Raw genomic sequence first — 17,036 nt, 5'->3', positions numbered from 1 at the left:
ATGACTTAATTCATCTATATTTACATACCTATATGATTGGTGGAAGGTTGAGTAAGGTTTTTTTTTGGTCCGCTGAAGCGGACAAAGCGCAATACTGACGTACGGCCCTGCTCTTAACCTTGAACTTTTTTTCTATCTGATACATTTAAGCCACAATACATAATGACACCAATTTGAGCTTTGTACCTTAATATGTTCCAAAGTTATTGTTGATCATGTATTTTTAATATGTTATGCTACCTTCACCTTTTAAAATTTAATGTCCACTGAATGATATATCATCTTGGAAGCAAGTTAGATCAAAATTAATCAGTAATTTATGCTGTTATCCTTGTGATCAAAAGACAAACAAACAGACCAAAAATATATCCTCCGTTCAACTTTGTTATCGGAGATAATTAGAGTCAACTTATGATGAAATAGCGCCGGTTTTATGCATAAAAAGTGGCATATATTTTTATAGTTATTTATCATCAAAAAACAAATATCCTAGAATTTTTACTCATAAATTTTAGAAAAAATCTACGAATAATATTTTTTGGGAGCAATTCCTTAATTTTTGTAAACACAAAGATCCATCATTAATTATAACAAATTTTTCCAGAAAATAAAAATGATTTAATTTGAATTAAAACTTATATAAGATTTTGAATTTTAAGTGTTTTTGGAATTCCTCAAATATAACACGTTGTTATCTTAATTATGTCGCACATCCCTTTCATTTGATCACAAATAGAAAAAAGGCTCAAAATCAGTTTGTAGTTGGCCAATTCTTTTTTTTAATAAATGTTGACATTGATGACTGCTTAGCAAAATTTAATTTAAATTCAATTCACAACACTGATTAGGTGAAAAGAAAAAGAGAAAATCGACAACTAACTGAGGTAATGCCGTGATAACAAAGTCACTATTAAAAAAATCATTCAATTGGAACGGGTCCTTAAGATTTAGGACTGTATTGGATAAGATGTCAAAATTTTGTGACAGATACATCCCTTTTAAAAACACATGAAGTGAATTAGATAGATAATACGGTTGTAGAAAGTTCCATAAAAAGGGGAATAATTACAGGATCATGATCTTTGGTATATAGAGTAGTCATAAATATGATATGCGATTATGCTAGAAACAAAACTATCGTGATAATTCTGATGGAAATAATAAAAATGTTCGAGTGGAGAGCAGCTTAGATGTCATGAGGTTTTAGTAGATTAGCTACAATAAGTAAGGAGGGGAAAAATACATGCAAGTCTACTCCATATAGTTTAAATACATAGACAGGAACTACTCCAATTCTTCAATGATACTCCGAGTCTAACAAGGATACATTATCAAAAAAAACTATCCTGCGTTATTTTATCAATCAACATACATTGTACAATCAAATCCAAATAAAGGAAACTACAGTTTTTTAGATAAAAATTTGAATTCAGATTTTTATTATATACAAATTATTTAAAAAACCAGAACTAATAATATTTAATTAATGAAAACTCCTTATTTCAAGGAAACCCGGTTTTGATTAAATTCTTTTTTTCACAGATCATCGATAATTTTTACTTTATCTTTGACTCACTCAAAGTGTTTTGGGCAGCATTCATGATATGTATCTGTATTGATTATATTACAATGCTAACTGAATTTGAAAAGAAGTAAACATATTTTTTTTGGCGTCAAATTACGATGTGTACCTTAAAAAAGATAAAATCCCAAAAAGAATTCTTTGTTTCATCAATTCCTATGAAGATATCAAAAAAAAAGTTGACTTTATGTGGATTATTACTCTATGCTTCTTTGTTGAGTAGTATTTTATATAGGAATAAAATTGATATCTCAGAGAACTTTGACCATAGGTAATTTTAACTATATCAGAATTTCTTATATCTGGATTTGACTGTACTTATTTGTTCCTTCCTCAATGATGAAAGGATAATAATAAAAGCCTTCAAAAGTCAAATGTAAAAACTGTTCAGCTTGCAATTGCTTCAAATTTTTCATTCTTTTGATTTAATATCTTTTAAAACTCAATTTTAGAACCATTACCGAGTGCAATTATTGACCATTTTGTAAGGAAAGGATTTGTTTAATGAAAGTATTTTTATTTTTAATATAATTTTTATATTTTAAGGGGCTTTCTAAAAAGTATCATGGAGATTTCAGTCTCAAATCTCTCCAGTTTATAACCTCTAATTTAATAAATTAATTTACGAAGACAGATAAAATAAAGACTACAAATTAGAAAGCTTATTTTGTTGAATAAGTATTTCTGAGTGACAAATTATCCAGTAATTATAAGACCAGTTAATTTATTAACAATTTTAACAACAACAAGTGGGAAAAATTCTTGAGTTTCTCTTCTTTGATAATCAAACTATACATTCAAAGGAGTTTCCAAATATTATTTCCACAAAGAACTAATATTTGTGACCTATCAATTAAAAAGCAAGTGTCAATTTTGTATCTCAAATTTGATTATATATTAAATTTGTATTCCTAGAAATATGATTATCTTTTATTTACAGCAAAAAGAAAATTCTAATTAATCCCTTGAAGACATCCTCAAGTGCACTTAGAGTAAAAAAAAATTATCGTTACAATGAAATAATTAGAAACGAAGAAATCTTTCTTTAAGAATATCTCGGACCCAAATGAAGCCTCATAAATTAAAGGAAGACTATTAATTTTTGTTTAAATTTGCATTCTAATTTATTTCAACTCACCACATAAATTAGAATATAGTAATTGTAAAATGATCTAAATATGTATTTATACTATTTTGGTGTATATTTTAATGTAAAATATTTTGAACATTTATCTTTCTTTTTAATACAAATCCAAAAATTTTAACTCGTTGTTAAGTTTTTTAAACCATTAATTTTATTATAATTTTTTGTTGTTAAAAGAAGTGATTATTTTTCATCAAGGAATATTACTTTGCAAGATTACAGTTGCATGTCTAATGATCTTAAAAAAAAGTTTTAAAATGCTTCAATCTATATAGATTATCTATATTTCGAATGAATATTATATTTTTATATATGCATAATCCATGCTCTTAATTTGCATATCCATGCATATTTATCATACTTCATTTTGATAAACAACCTGTTTCCATGAATAGTAGAGTAAAAATTTATAATACATGTATACATAAACATAACATGGGTGCTTCAAATATATACAGAGGGATTAAAGGTTTTAAATTCCATTTTGGTCCTTGGGGATAATAATTTATTAAAAATATATGAATAACAACTAAAAACAGCGAAGAAAAATTATAATTCTTTTCTGGTAGCAACTACATACCAAATCAGTAAATATATGAGGATCCAAAACTTTTGTAAACAGATCATGATTTTAGAATAATATTTTTCTATATATCGGTACTATACGGGGTTGGTACTAATCGGTGCATTTAAAATTGTATTATATTAAATTGCTGTTTCAAGCCATACATTGTATTATAGGTATTACAGGGTCGAGTCGTTCAGGTAAATCCACACAACCTTTAACTGCCTCCTAATCAATAAGTTAAGAAAGTAGTGGTTTGAAATTTTATTTACATGTTCTAATAATACAAAAGAAAAAAAAACAGTAAATGTGTCCGCCATATTCGCCAATCATGCGCACCACGTCTGCAGAGGAGACTTTGAGCCTGTAGTTGATGATGTAGTCCTTCAAGAAGTCGATACTGTTGTGTGAATTGCCAAACACCTTCCTTTCTAACTCTCCCTAAAAGAAATAATCAATAGGATTCATATCGGGGGGAGTTAGAGGGCCGGGTCTGGGGGTCCAAAAATTGCACTAGTTGAGATCAGTGTCCGTTTTTTGATGGGGGAGCTTGAGCTCCCAAAAAGTTTATGAATTATCACACATTTAATCCAAAATTGTCGAACAAATAAGTCTAAAATTTAGCAAGATGACATGTGCTCCAATTATATTTTTTGGGCCTCCGAGGTTATTAAGAGGCAATTTTTGACAGGAATAAAACCCCCTTTCCTTTTTTGTTTTTAAATCTCTCTCCTTTTTTGCAGCTAAGCAGTAACCACCCTAACAACGATGAAAGCTAGCAACGCCCCTAATTGAGACTCAATTTAGTGTGGCATATTACTCAGCTTGTAGAAGTGATATTAACTGTAATCGTACCCTTATTTGTTATGTGAAGTTACGCCAATGATGTATATGAGGACATTTTAACAAAATAATAAATTCATCTTACGTATGAAATTAAAGTAAAAAATTATGATATATTCAAATAAGTACACTCCTGGATTTATTAAACACATTGTTACTCCAATGAATCATCATTTTATGCTCCAGAAACTTTTAAAAAAATTATATATATTTCTTTATCTATCTTAGTGATGCCTTGTTTAATATTTACTTGTATATTTAGAAATTTTTAATCTAAGTATATCGAATTATTTCATTGGTTTGCTTGAACGTCGTTCTTTTGTTTATCCTCTGATTTTTGGAATTTTTTTGTTCAATGTTACAAATTATATTCCCAAAACTTGCATAAACTATTAAATACTAAATAAAATCATTAATACTTAATAGAAAAATTTAATAATAAACAATAACAGATTCTATCTTGTGAAAATCACAAACTAATATTGTTATGTGGTTGTAATAAACTATTATTAGTATATTTTTATTTTTCGATGTTTATATTCGTAAAATGTTATTGCTTATTATATAACTTGAATTAAAAAGGTTGGTAAATAAATATTAATTCAGTTCCGATAATTTAAATTTTACAGTATAGAAATGACCGTATTAAAAATAAAGTAAATACCCGATAAAGATTAAATTTATCTTGTCTGTCATAAATTATTTCTAAAAAAGTCACCTTACAACGCGGACTTCATATAACATGGATTTTTATTGTTCCCAAAAACTGCTATAAGCGGGAATCCCTCTATAAACATATATTCAGACATCTTATGTAATCTGAAACTTTGAACACCAACTTAACATCATAGTTAATGCAATTTGAGTGTGAATATCAATTTTAGTGTTGATATCAACTTACATTATTTATGGAGTAAGTTTATATCTAATTCCATATTTGAAATATGATATCCAATTTGTTAATATTTTTGTTGATTTATTCCAAATAATTGTGTTTGTATGTACTATTACATATTACAATCTAGCATAAAGTACATACGAGGATTTCTATACCTCCTTCTTCCAGAAAAAAAAATGATTAAAAAATTGATATCTTGATTATTGATTGAAATGAATAACTCAACCACAATGTCCAGAGAAATCCCAAGCCTCCATTCACGGATAGACGTCTGGAGCCTAGTTTTGGATATAGATGGTATTTTCGAGTTCCAAAGAAACATTTTTGTGATGAACTTTATCTTGCTTTTGATTGGAGAAGAGAAGGGGACAAACCTGAGAAAGTGTCTATAATAAGTGACTTTTGTCTATAAAATTTAAACTACCTTTTTGATAGTGTGTTGAAGAAACTTCAACACATCTCTGAATATTTTTCTCGTATTGTAGAATGCCCTCCTCCTCTGATTGGGATATCTGTATTCCAAGTAAACTAGCTGATGAAGAGTAACGAAAGCTTGGGAAAATTTACCTCAGATTTTTTGGATATGGACGAAACAACATCAGATTTGGACAGTCCAGATTCTTTACCAAATGACTTCAGGACAGAGAGGAGCTATTGAACTGAGGTATGTCGCACTGGGGAACTCCACGTCAGGAACACGGTTTATCGTCAGCGTATAATTGATACTTATGATGATTATCCTCTGTTTTTAGTCCCCTTATTTTTTTATTTTGGGTTATTTCTTTGCATAGGGAATTGATGACAATAATGAAAAGAGTTGGAATATCATCCATCATACAGCCACCAATAAATCCTTTTTGAGATTTATTGATAATTTTTGGAATGTAGTTCAAAAGCCTTTTATTTAATACACCCGAGAGTATTTTAAAGGACGTGTTGAGTAGAGTTATCGGCCTGTAATTTTTAATATCGAATTTGTCTTTGCTTCTCTTATTTAATAGTTTGAAAATGTTCTCATTCATATAGGGAGGCAAAGATTAATTATTAAAGATTGCATGGAAGCCTCTCTGAAGAACTGGAGCATAATGAGTCACGAAGATTTGATAATACTCAAAAGGAAGACCGGACGAACCAGGTATTTTGTACTTTTTTTTGTATTTATTAATGAACTTTTTAATTTCTTCTTCCCTTATTGGTCTTTGCGTCCTTGTTGTCGTTGGGGGAATGAATAAGTTTTTTCTACGTCAAAACTTTCTTGGGCATTATTGTGGTAAGAATTACCCATCTGGTCTCTCCAAAACATACAGAAAGTGCACCACCTGCATTATTGGCATCTTTGTAATGCATAAATATTTTAGTAAAATTATGTCGCTTCATTATTTATAAATTTTGGATCGTTGGAGATGAATCCTTCTCTATTTTGCAGAGTCTTTAATTTCCCACTATTTCCAAAGCACTTTTCTATGTTTTTGAAAGAAGATTTACTTCTTATATTATCATCTACGAGATTTGATTTCATACGGATAAGTATTCCCTTATTCTTATGTTCTATCATTTGTTCTTTCCGATAATTAACATCAATTTGAATCTTGGAACGATTTTCCTATGGAAATTAATTAATTCATTTACTCTCTTCTTGCCTTAGCAGCTTTAAAGCCCATTTCCTTATATATGGACCTAAATGAGCATCCATTTTGTCAAATGTATAAGTTTATATTCCAATATTCATTTTATGGGTGAGACTTTGTATAAATATAATTACCTTATTTCTTGTTTCAGGACACTGCAGATGAGAAATATTTAGCTACCAAAAGGATTTACGATTTTGAGCGGAAGATAATAGTCTCTCCATTACAGGAGAGTGATCTAAAATAAATATAAGAAGTTATTTGGAAATTTGAGAAATGGTCCATTATATATCTGGAGGTTACTGTGTAGTCCAATCTACTTTCGAACAGTTGACGTTCATTGGTCATTCCTTTAAATGCCATTGATGTTTTTTCTAGTTGTAGAACTAGATTGGAGTCTTCGAGAAGATAAGTAGAAATTACTCTTTTAAGGTCTGTTTTATTTTTTCTACTTCTAGTGGAAATCACCATTTCAGTCAAAACTTAGTACAAGTGTACATTGTTACTGATAAATAAAATTTTTGATCAAGTCTGTTGCTTGTGACCAGGTATTTTCGGTTGATAGGCCTTTTGTCTAGGCATCTTTCGAGGGAAATTTCGGAATTACTTCTTCGACTTTCCACTCTACAATTATTTTGAGTCCCTTAAGGATGTAGTTTAGGATAAGGAATTTCCCTAAAATATTTTGCCGAGCTGTAATCATGGTTGCCAGGTTTGGGCCAGCAATTTGTTGTGTAGCCAAAGCTGAGAATTACTTTGGAAAGTTCTGAAACATAGTAGATAACGTTTTCTCTAAGTTGTTCCTGTACAACTGGTTTCAGTCTATTGGATCCTGAACTCTTGTGTCCGGAAATTCAATATCCAAGATGGTTTCTTGTAAAGGTCTATCACAAATAGTATTGATTCTCCAGTCTGGGAAGTGAGTTTCCATAAGTATTTGTAAAGACTCATTTGGTGATTGTGAGTAACTACTCTCTTTTTTTGAGGTGAACAATTGAGTTACCCATTTTTTCTGAACTTGGATTAGTTTGGCAATATCTTTAAGACTTTTGGCTCTGTTGGAGAAATGCCTCCCTAATTCTTTTTTCTGAGGGTCGAACGCTACACATATTTAGTAGTTAATTACTCTTCCTTTTGAGCTGTGGTTAAGTTTAAGTTCGAGTTTACTAGTTTGCATCTCAAACTGGTGATATGTTTTGTACACCCTTCCACTCATTTTGTCTTTTTTCATTTTTCTAAGTGGGCAAGAAATTTCGATTTCCCTTCTTATGACTCAATTTAGTGAATATTAGAGAATTCTTGAACAATCCATAAATGCAGGTGATTAGTAGTTCAAATGCAAGCTAAGGGTTTTGATACTCATTTAATGTGAATTGTGTATCTAGTTAGATTTCGACTTTTTGTTATGCCGTTATAGAAATACATAGAGTTTCTGTTATTAAAGCTATTTGATATGTTCCAAGTTTAAGTTCTGAGTTTGCTGCTTTACAATCTTGGATGATGATATATGAGCAGTTGATTATTATGGTTTCTTTAATTATTTTGGCTAGCTGAATACGAAATTGTTAACTTTGTCAAAGAACTTTCCCATTTTTGTCTGTTTTTCTCTTCTAAAGTTGCAGTTTTTCTAATTCAGTCATCCTTGTTAAGGGTCTTCGGATAGCTTCCTTGAGTCTTTTAGCTATTTTCAGATCATATCTGATTATTCTTGGTCTTCTTGGGATCCACTGTCCTTGCAACAATTATTAACATCTCCATAGTTAGCACATTGTTGCCTTCACTTTTATAAGCATCGTACTCATCATTTTCATCCATATTGGTGTTAGCATTATTATCATAATTAGCATCAATTAGTTAATTATTTTAATGTAGTTGATCACCATTATCATTCTTGGTTGGATTGACAACTTTTTTTTCTTTAATTCATCTATGTTCACTTGACATTCGAAAATAAATTGAAAAATCAATTTAATGTGCTTAGTTAATCGAATATTTAATAGTTTTTTTTTAGATCCAATAAAAATTGAGGTATATTATTTCTTTTTCTGGGTCTGATAAATAGTTATTTCCCTCTGCTTACATTTTTTGCATGAGTTAATTTTATGAAGAAAAAAATGTTTCTTTTTTTTTGCAACTTTTATTGGATTTTAGATATTTGTATACTAATACCTATATAATGTTTATTACCAGTTTATTCGTTCAATTTTTATTGTTCTCTATGTTAAGGCAGTATTTATGTAGGTATATGGTATATGAACTTATATATTACTGAAAAAAAGAAAGCTGCTCCCACCAATGATAGGATCAATAGTCTCCTATTTTTTCACTCCCCCTCTTTAAAACATAGAATATGTATGGATTTATAACATCAAGCCATAAATATTGCAAATAATGTTATTGAAATTTTTTATGTCTGTTGATATAAATTTCCTAGTTAAGTAATGTTCATGTCTGCAATACTTATTACTTATACATGCATAGGTAACAATATACAAGAAGGTGTCTCGTGCTTAAAAATAGAAAGATAAGAAGGTGAGAGCTTTTTAAAATTAAATCAAACTATAAGTATAAAGTTTTGAACTTTATATTTTTTCTGTAAAGTTATTTTTTAAGAAAGTATGTGCTTGCATATATTTACCCACCATGATGTACATTGTACACATTTATCTTTAGACAAGCGCTAGTCTTTTTGTAGTTGCAACCTACACATTTTATTTTATTTTCAAAAGCTGTTAACATTAATTTGTGTTTATTTCCTTATTCTCAAAGGTGTTCCCAGCTAAGCTGCTCAACTCTACAACATTTTTCAAGTTGTCAGGATTACCAAGTTTATTTTCGGTTCCTTTTTTTAGCAAATAGGCAGGTCATTTTTTCTACAACTCTATCTAAGCTATTATAACTTCTACACTAATTTTTAATGCTCAAGCAAAAGACAGGATACAATAAACAGCTAATTATATCCTAGATCCAATCAATGTTTAATTGTACTATCACAAGGCAATGGTTTAATGTAAAAAGAACGCCTGTTAATCCCTGTCACTGTTAAAATCAACCTTGTTTTAAATAATATAGACCGTTTTTTTCTTTGTAAGTGGGCAAAGTTACATAACTGCAAAAGGATTTAATTTATATTCCTGATGTACATACATAATAAACATAAAAGAAATATAATACAATAAAAAATACCAACTTTATTATTATAAAGAAAGGCATGTGATTGAATTATAAAAAGTTTTCATTTGACTTTCACTTTTATACTTTTTATGTCCGTAACGAAAGTAATGAAACTCAATTATGTAGAAGATATTTAATTATAAAATACACTCATATCAACTTTAAAGAATTCCCTTTTCCAAATTCTTGGAAAAAATAATAAATTTGCCTTGGAAAAGATATTTCATAAATTTAATTAGGATCCAAAAAAGCCTTATTTCTTTTGATAATTGATGTTCTTTGATCTTGGGTTAAACTTGGCAAAATTTTATATAATAATGATTTTTTAGAATTAAGAAATGTAAAGTATAAATAAAATTTACTTTTCACAAATATAATTTTTTTTCTCTTTATTTATCCAGAAAAGTTGTATCTTACAGAGATAAATAAACATTTTATTTTGAAATAAGGATAAGAAAACGCTACAATGTACACAAACAAATTTGTTTTAAACAATGACAAAAAAAAAAAAAATTAACAACGAGATTTTAAAAATAGAAAAAGTAACAATTAAATTATGAAAAATAAGCAAGGAATTTCTCGATTTAAAAAAATTGAACTTTTTAAAATTGCAAATAGTATTGTTCAAAACCATCAAGTACTTTGCTCAGAGTGAGGAGTGAAATTTATCAGATCTCCCGAAAACTTTCAGGCTGAAATGTTGTCATCTGGAATTTTAATCTTCAAAAAGAATAGTGAGCAGCTGTAATAATGAGAATCCCTCTTAATTTGCCAAATTTTATAGATTTCAGTAGAGTGAGTTTCTACTCGATCAGAACTTTACAAATTAAAATGAAATTTATATTGCTTTGGTCTTTTCTAGAATAGTAACTTTTTTTCTCGTTAATCAAAGCAATAGATTTGGAGAGACCGCTTCAAACTAAACAGAATAAACTCTCTCAGTATCTAAAGAGCCTGATAATTGCTAAAATCATGAATTACAGTGTTTAATTGTTTGCCATCGTCATCACATTACAATGGAAAACCCCTTTTGCAAATGTGTAAGAAACGTTAGGAAATTTGATATTTCCTCTGAACCTGTGTTAATCTTGAGACGAATAAAAAGACTGATGATATCTCCATCCAGACTGCCTACAACGTCAAGAACTCAATTATAGCCAAGAAGTACCATAGATAGTTGCAGCAACAAAATGGCTGACTTCTAGCCTGCCTCCATGTCCCCTTACTCTATCCCTTACATAAACCACTTAGATTTTGCAGTTTGAGGTGTCTCTGAGAAAAATATTTGCCGCCTCTCATCCATATTTGGATTCACTCCAAGCTGCCATCATGACAATGTGGTACGCAATGGATGCACCCTTCATCATCAAAAGCTGCCGATCTGTTTGCCGCTATGTCGAAGCTGTGAAAAAGGGAAAGTTGAATTAAAAATAGGAGTAAATATAGTATTTAAACATGCCAGAAATAAAACATGCCCATTTTGATTCCATATAAATTATATTTTTCGTTAATAAGCCGTGCTACTGCAAGTTATGGGTCCTCACTTTGTAGACGTGGGTTGTATATTAAATTGAAATTGGAAAACTGATATATAAGCCAAAATATAAAATATCTGCACTGTATCTGTAATTGAGAATTTTTTTAGAAATTTGCTGATACATTATGTCCAAAAATTGATGGTGTTTTTTTTTTTTTTTAAATCATGAAATAACCAAAAAAATTATTTTTTTTTCGCGAAAAACTTTATTTACTTTCCAATATGACGATCTTTAAGCTTAATACATTTCTTTATGCGTTTTGGCATCTGTTCATACAGACTATTCAAAGAAACTGTAGAAATTTTTTCCCAAGCTTTTGTTAGTTTTTTTTTTTAATTCATCCTTTGAAGTTGCTGGCGTATTTTCATTGAGTTCCCTTTAGACCAAGGCTCACAAATTTTCAATGGGAGACTAATCAGGACTGTTGGCAGGCTATGTGCTTTTGCCCCAGAAAGAATGCAAGTTGTCTGAACACCACTTTTGAGTGGTGAGCAGGGGCACCATCCTACTGGAAAATGGCTCTTGATGTGTGAGACAACATTTTCCTCTTTAAAGGAGTTGAGTTTCTTCAGTACGAAACAAAGCTGACATCAGAGACTTGCTGAGGATCTCCGTTACGTAGTATTCGGCCGTCACAGTTTGGTTTCGTGGAATCAGGTGAAGATCTGACACTGCTTGGTGGCTGATAGCGACCCAATCCTGAATTTTCAAATGAAATTTCACAGTTGGAATGGGTTCCACATCTCCGATATCTCTTGCACAAACCCGATCTGTTTGAAGATTTGGGGCATGAAATAGCTCAAATGAACTTTCATTACTGAAGAGGATACATTTTCAGTCATCTGCAGTACAGTGTTTCCGACACGACAGAATTGAAGCCGGTCCTTCCTTTGGCTTTTAGAAAGTTTTGGGTGCAGACGAGGTTTGTATGGTAAAGCATTCAAGGAGTGTCTCAGGTAATTGTGGACAGATTACTTGGATATTGGATAGCCCTTTGAAGTCAATCTTGCTGCAAGTTTCATTGTGGATACCCTCTTTTTGGTCAAAGATTTTGAAATCACCAGTCTGGGAACTTTGCTCATTTTGTTCTTCCTTCCTCGACCCTTCTGATTTGCAAGGGTTTGTCCATCCTTCCTTTTCTTACACCAATTCTCAATGGTCCTGAGAGGAATCTATACACCTTTAAACGACGTCTCTCTGGCTTGATCCACCCTCTATTATGCCAACAGCATTAGCCCTGCTCTCCAAAGAGTGCTCTCTCACCATGTGAAATATTGAATTTCAACTAACATTCTGTGATGTTTTCTGAGTCATTTTACACTGATGTATAATGCAATCATCGAAAATTATTGTATCAGAAAAAATCAATATTGCCTAATGATTGTATTAGCCAAATTTCATTTTATTCCGACCAACAATATTTTTTTTTACAATTAAACGGATATTTTGAACACCACCATAAATTTTTGGATGTACTGTATATCTTATGTGGATATGGTGCAATCAGAAAAAATGAGGGAATTAAAAAAAAAATGTTCTTCAAATTTTAGAGTAAGGGAATACTCAAAATATATAAATGAATATATCTCTTATGACTTTATCAGTTATGTACTTCATAAAAATAATTTGACACAAGGTTTGCCTCACTAATTCATTAGCAAAACAATCCAAAATAATATTTATTAAAAACCAATGGTTGTCAAGTTTGTCTTCTATTAATAACTATCATTATTAATGGTTATCTTTCTAAAATTACTAAATTGGGATCTTTGAAAGGACCTTCGACTCCATCCACCATAAATATATAATCTAGCAGCTAAAAAGATACGGATTTTCCCGGAAAATGATTCATATGGTAGCAGCTATATTAAGATACTCTTTTTATAAACAGAGCTCTTTGTGTTGGGAAAATAATTTCATGATAACTTGGTTATCCAAGCAAGGACATCCTTTGTCTCCAACCCTTTTCCTTATAGCATTGGTCTATTTACCTGAAACCCTGGTATGATTGTTTACATTGTACCATCTTAGATAGGGTAAAAATATTGAATGCGGTCGCAATACCGCGAGTAGTCCACTTACTTCGGTATACTCCTTATTCAGAGATAATGAAAAACAAATTAAGATCATCCATGAAAAATTTAAATGGGGTTCAAAGCAAGCTTATCTTTCAAAGAGTCCTGCAGAGCAGTTTAAGTCTTAAGTATGGCCAGTGCTTACTGGAAGCAGATGACCAATTCATGAAAATCAATTGTGGACTCCGCTCTTCCCCTTCTGTACCTATATAAACCATTGAACTTCAACCATAGGTTTAACACTAGGGAGGAATTCTTCAAGACATCAGGAATTTTAGCAATTAGACAATTGTGGAGGCACACCAACAACCTTATTGCATATTAAAAGAATAAAAAATGATTTTTTGTATTATACAATGTTTTATAGGCCCCCTCCCAATCCCGTACTATATGATGTCTTAAACCATATCTATTTCAAGTGTCTGTAAGAAAGCCATCGAAAGCCAAATTGTGGGTTTCCCGGCTGATTTTGTGCGAAAATAATTTCTTCGATTAGGATGTAAATCGTCAGAAAATGAGCTGAAAAACTCAAAAAAACAAAAACAAAATTTTAACCCTACGATGGACTCAAAAGAAAAGTGGTTCCACAACAGGAAGGTTACATCAACCGTTTTTACAAATCAGATCAATCAAGAGTAGAAGATACAGAGAGATTGCAAATGCACTAAGTCCTGTCTAGAGACTTCAAGACATCTGTTTTTGGGATTATCAAAAGTGGTTCACTTGGTGCAAATGACCACTGAGTTTTTGAATGAATATTACAAATCAGTAATACAGATTAGGGATTGCCTTGTAATGTAACTCCCTACACATAGATCTCACTTTAAAATAGAATACTTAATATCACTAAAGTGTTGTTTATTCTTTACCTAGCAAAAAGTAAGAACTCTTGCATACCTTCTGGTCTGTACAGATTCTTCTTAAAACCCCATGAAATATTGGAAAGTTTCGATATTAATAGAAATGAAATTGTTTCATATTTTTGTTTTTTATTTAATTATTTAGAAGATTTAAGTTAAGATGTTATTATACTTTTCCATTTACATATAAATATTTTTTTGTTTGAACCTTGTAATGTACAAAGAAGAATGTAATCATGTAATTTTAAAAAATAAACAGAAGCAGGATCACATTGATGAATCTGTACTTTATAAATTGATTCTATTGACCATAAAATTTCTTGCGGATCAAAAAAATTTTGTCCGATGGTTTAGGACTTTAGCTACTAATATATATTTAATTTTGGTTTTTTTTTATTATGTCAGAACATATCTTATTTTTGGAAACTGTGTTTTATTCATATTGTTACAAACCTGTTACAATTACCTATTATACATACTAGCAACTAGTCACACTTACCTGTAGGATTGTTCTAGACAAAAAACTAATTGCAAATTGACATATTTTAGATAGGTATGTCAGAAAAAACAATTAATATAATCATAAAATTGGATCTGAAAGGTAAATCAAGAGATAAAAAGAAAACACATTTGGTTAATGGCAATAAAAAGTAGAAAAAGGTCGACAGATCCAAATGTCTCCTCAACGTCAGGTAATTTTTTTTTATGACAAGAAGTTATACAGGGTTGACACAGACTCTTACAGCCGGACATACTGGGATACAGCCATTAAGAAGTCTCATAATGTCCCCAACAATATTAAATTATGTTTTAGAACCAAACATGCTGCTTCCGTCATTGCTTCAATATATCAATATCGGCATTAGGAAGGTGAGGTGGACATTAAGCAGAAGTTTAGAGGCAGTAATTAAGACTGAAAGTTGTAATATTGAATGAAATGATCGGCAGTGTATCAAACACTTATTATTTCAATTATAATCAATTGTAGTTTAATCTTACAAAACTGTTTTTTTATGACGAAATTTGAACTTATTTGTTGAGGGTTGCTTAATTATGGAACATGGGATATTTGTCGATAAATCCTTAGAACATATAAATAGAATATACAACTAGATAATTACTATATATAGTTATAAAGAACCTTCATACGTATTGTTTTAAGACGCTAATAGGCATTAATCATCAATATATGTTTTTATCAGATAAATATTTGTAATTTACAAGCAGTATATAATATACAAGTTTTAAAAATATGAATTTATGAATGATTCATTCAAATCACGTTATGCTCCATTAAAAGAGGTAAGCAATTATTGGGATTAGTTAATACCACGCTATTACTATGTAGATACATAAAAAGTATTAGAAAAACTTTTTCCCTCTGGTAATTACTTCTTTTTATAAATTATGTTTTTTAATTAATCCAAAGTTATAATTCATTATTATTGCTAATACATAATATTTTTGAGTATTAAAACATAGTTATTTTTCCAATTTTCTTTTTATGAAACTAAGATAACTCAACAAAAGGAATTATGTTTAAATTAGTGTTGTTCGTTATCCCTGTACTCAAGTGGTACTGGGATACTGACCCATTTGACATGGTAATTAACTAAACTGATATTGGAACTTGTATTTGCAGCTCCACTACTGCATACAAAAATAGCCCACCAACGCCACCACCACATAAATTTAAGACCCACTAACCCACTCACACAGAAAAAAAATTCTACCAAAGAAGAATTTAGAATAAAAATTATCATGTATACAAAAAAGTTATACATTTCAATGCTAACTTCCACGCCGGATGAAAAGTATGCAGCATTTCAGTAATTGTAAATTGTTCTTAACAAAATTTTTGTTATATAATTTCAGCTTAAAAAGAAGGAAAAGTACCGATGTTAATATGTATGAATATATCATTTTGGTCACAATAATAGAGTAGCCTGTTTTAGCCAATTTATCTAAAAAACGATGCTTCAAATTTAGGACTGATTACTTTTTATTGAGAGAAACAACATAGTTTCTTACATACATATAAATCAATGTGTTAGGAAAACCTTCACACAATTTGGCTGCCTTTAGTGTCAATCACATCCTCGATACGGTGCCTGAAGGTGTTACAGGCATTACAGATGCTCTCTTTGGGATAGACTACCCATTCTATCACAGAGCTGGTCTTGAAGGAATCCAAATTCGGATGACGGGTAGTGTTGGTCTTGGTCTGAATGATACAATACCAGAAATAGTCCAACGGTCTTAGGGACGGGGAACTGCGTGCCAGAAATCTTGGACCAGCAGCTGGCCATTTTGTTAGCGCAAGAAATTCTACTCCCTGTAGGTCGTGTGCACCGGTACACCATGTTGCTGCCCCACATATTCCCCATTGTGTTATTCTGTTTTGAGCCAAGACCAGACAGTATACCTCAACACCTATAAGTATGACTCAGTGCTCACAGACTCTTCAAGCCTAAAAAAGTATGGCAGTATCTTTTTTCTGTACGACCCCTGCATCCCATAGATCATGAAATAGGTCCGATACTTGGTTCTGAAGACGCCTTGTACCTTTTTTATCAACTTTTCAAGTCAGAGATCGTTCGGCATCTCGCTTTCCCTGTTTTTCTTTGAGTTCTAAACTAACCATAAATTTCATTATTAAGCCCATTAACACTAGAACGACGAGGGTATCATTTTTGATACTCATTTGGGATTCAATGAAATATTGTGAG

The sequence above is a fragment of the Lepeophtheirus salmonis genome, chromosome 14 (genome assembly GCF_016086655.4).
Source record: "Lepeophtheirus salmonis chromosome 14, UVic_Lsal_1.4, whole genome shotgun sequence".
In the NCBI taxonomy this organism is placed as follows: Eukaryota; Metazoa; Arthropoda; class Copepoda; order Siphonostomatoida; family Caligidae; genus Lepeophtheirus; species Lepeophtheirus salmonis.
The sequence above is the reverse complement of the archived record's forward strand: the minus strand, read 5'-3'. Positions refer to the sequence as shown.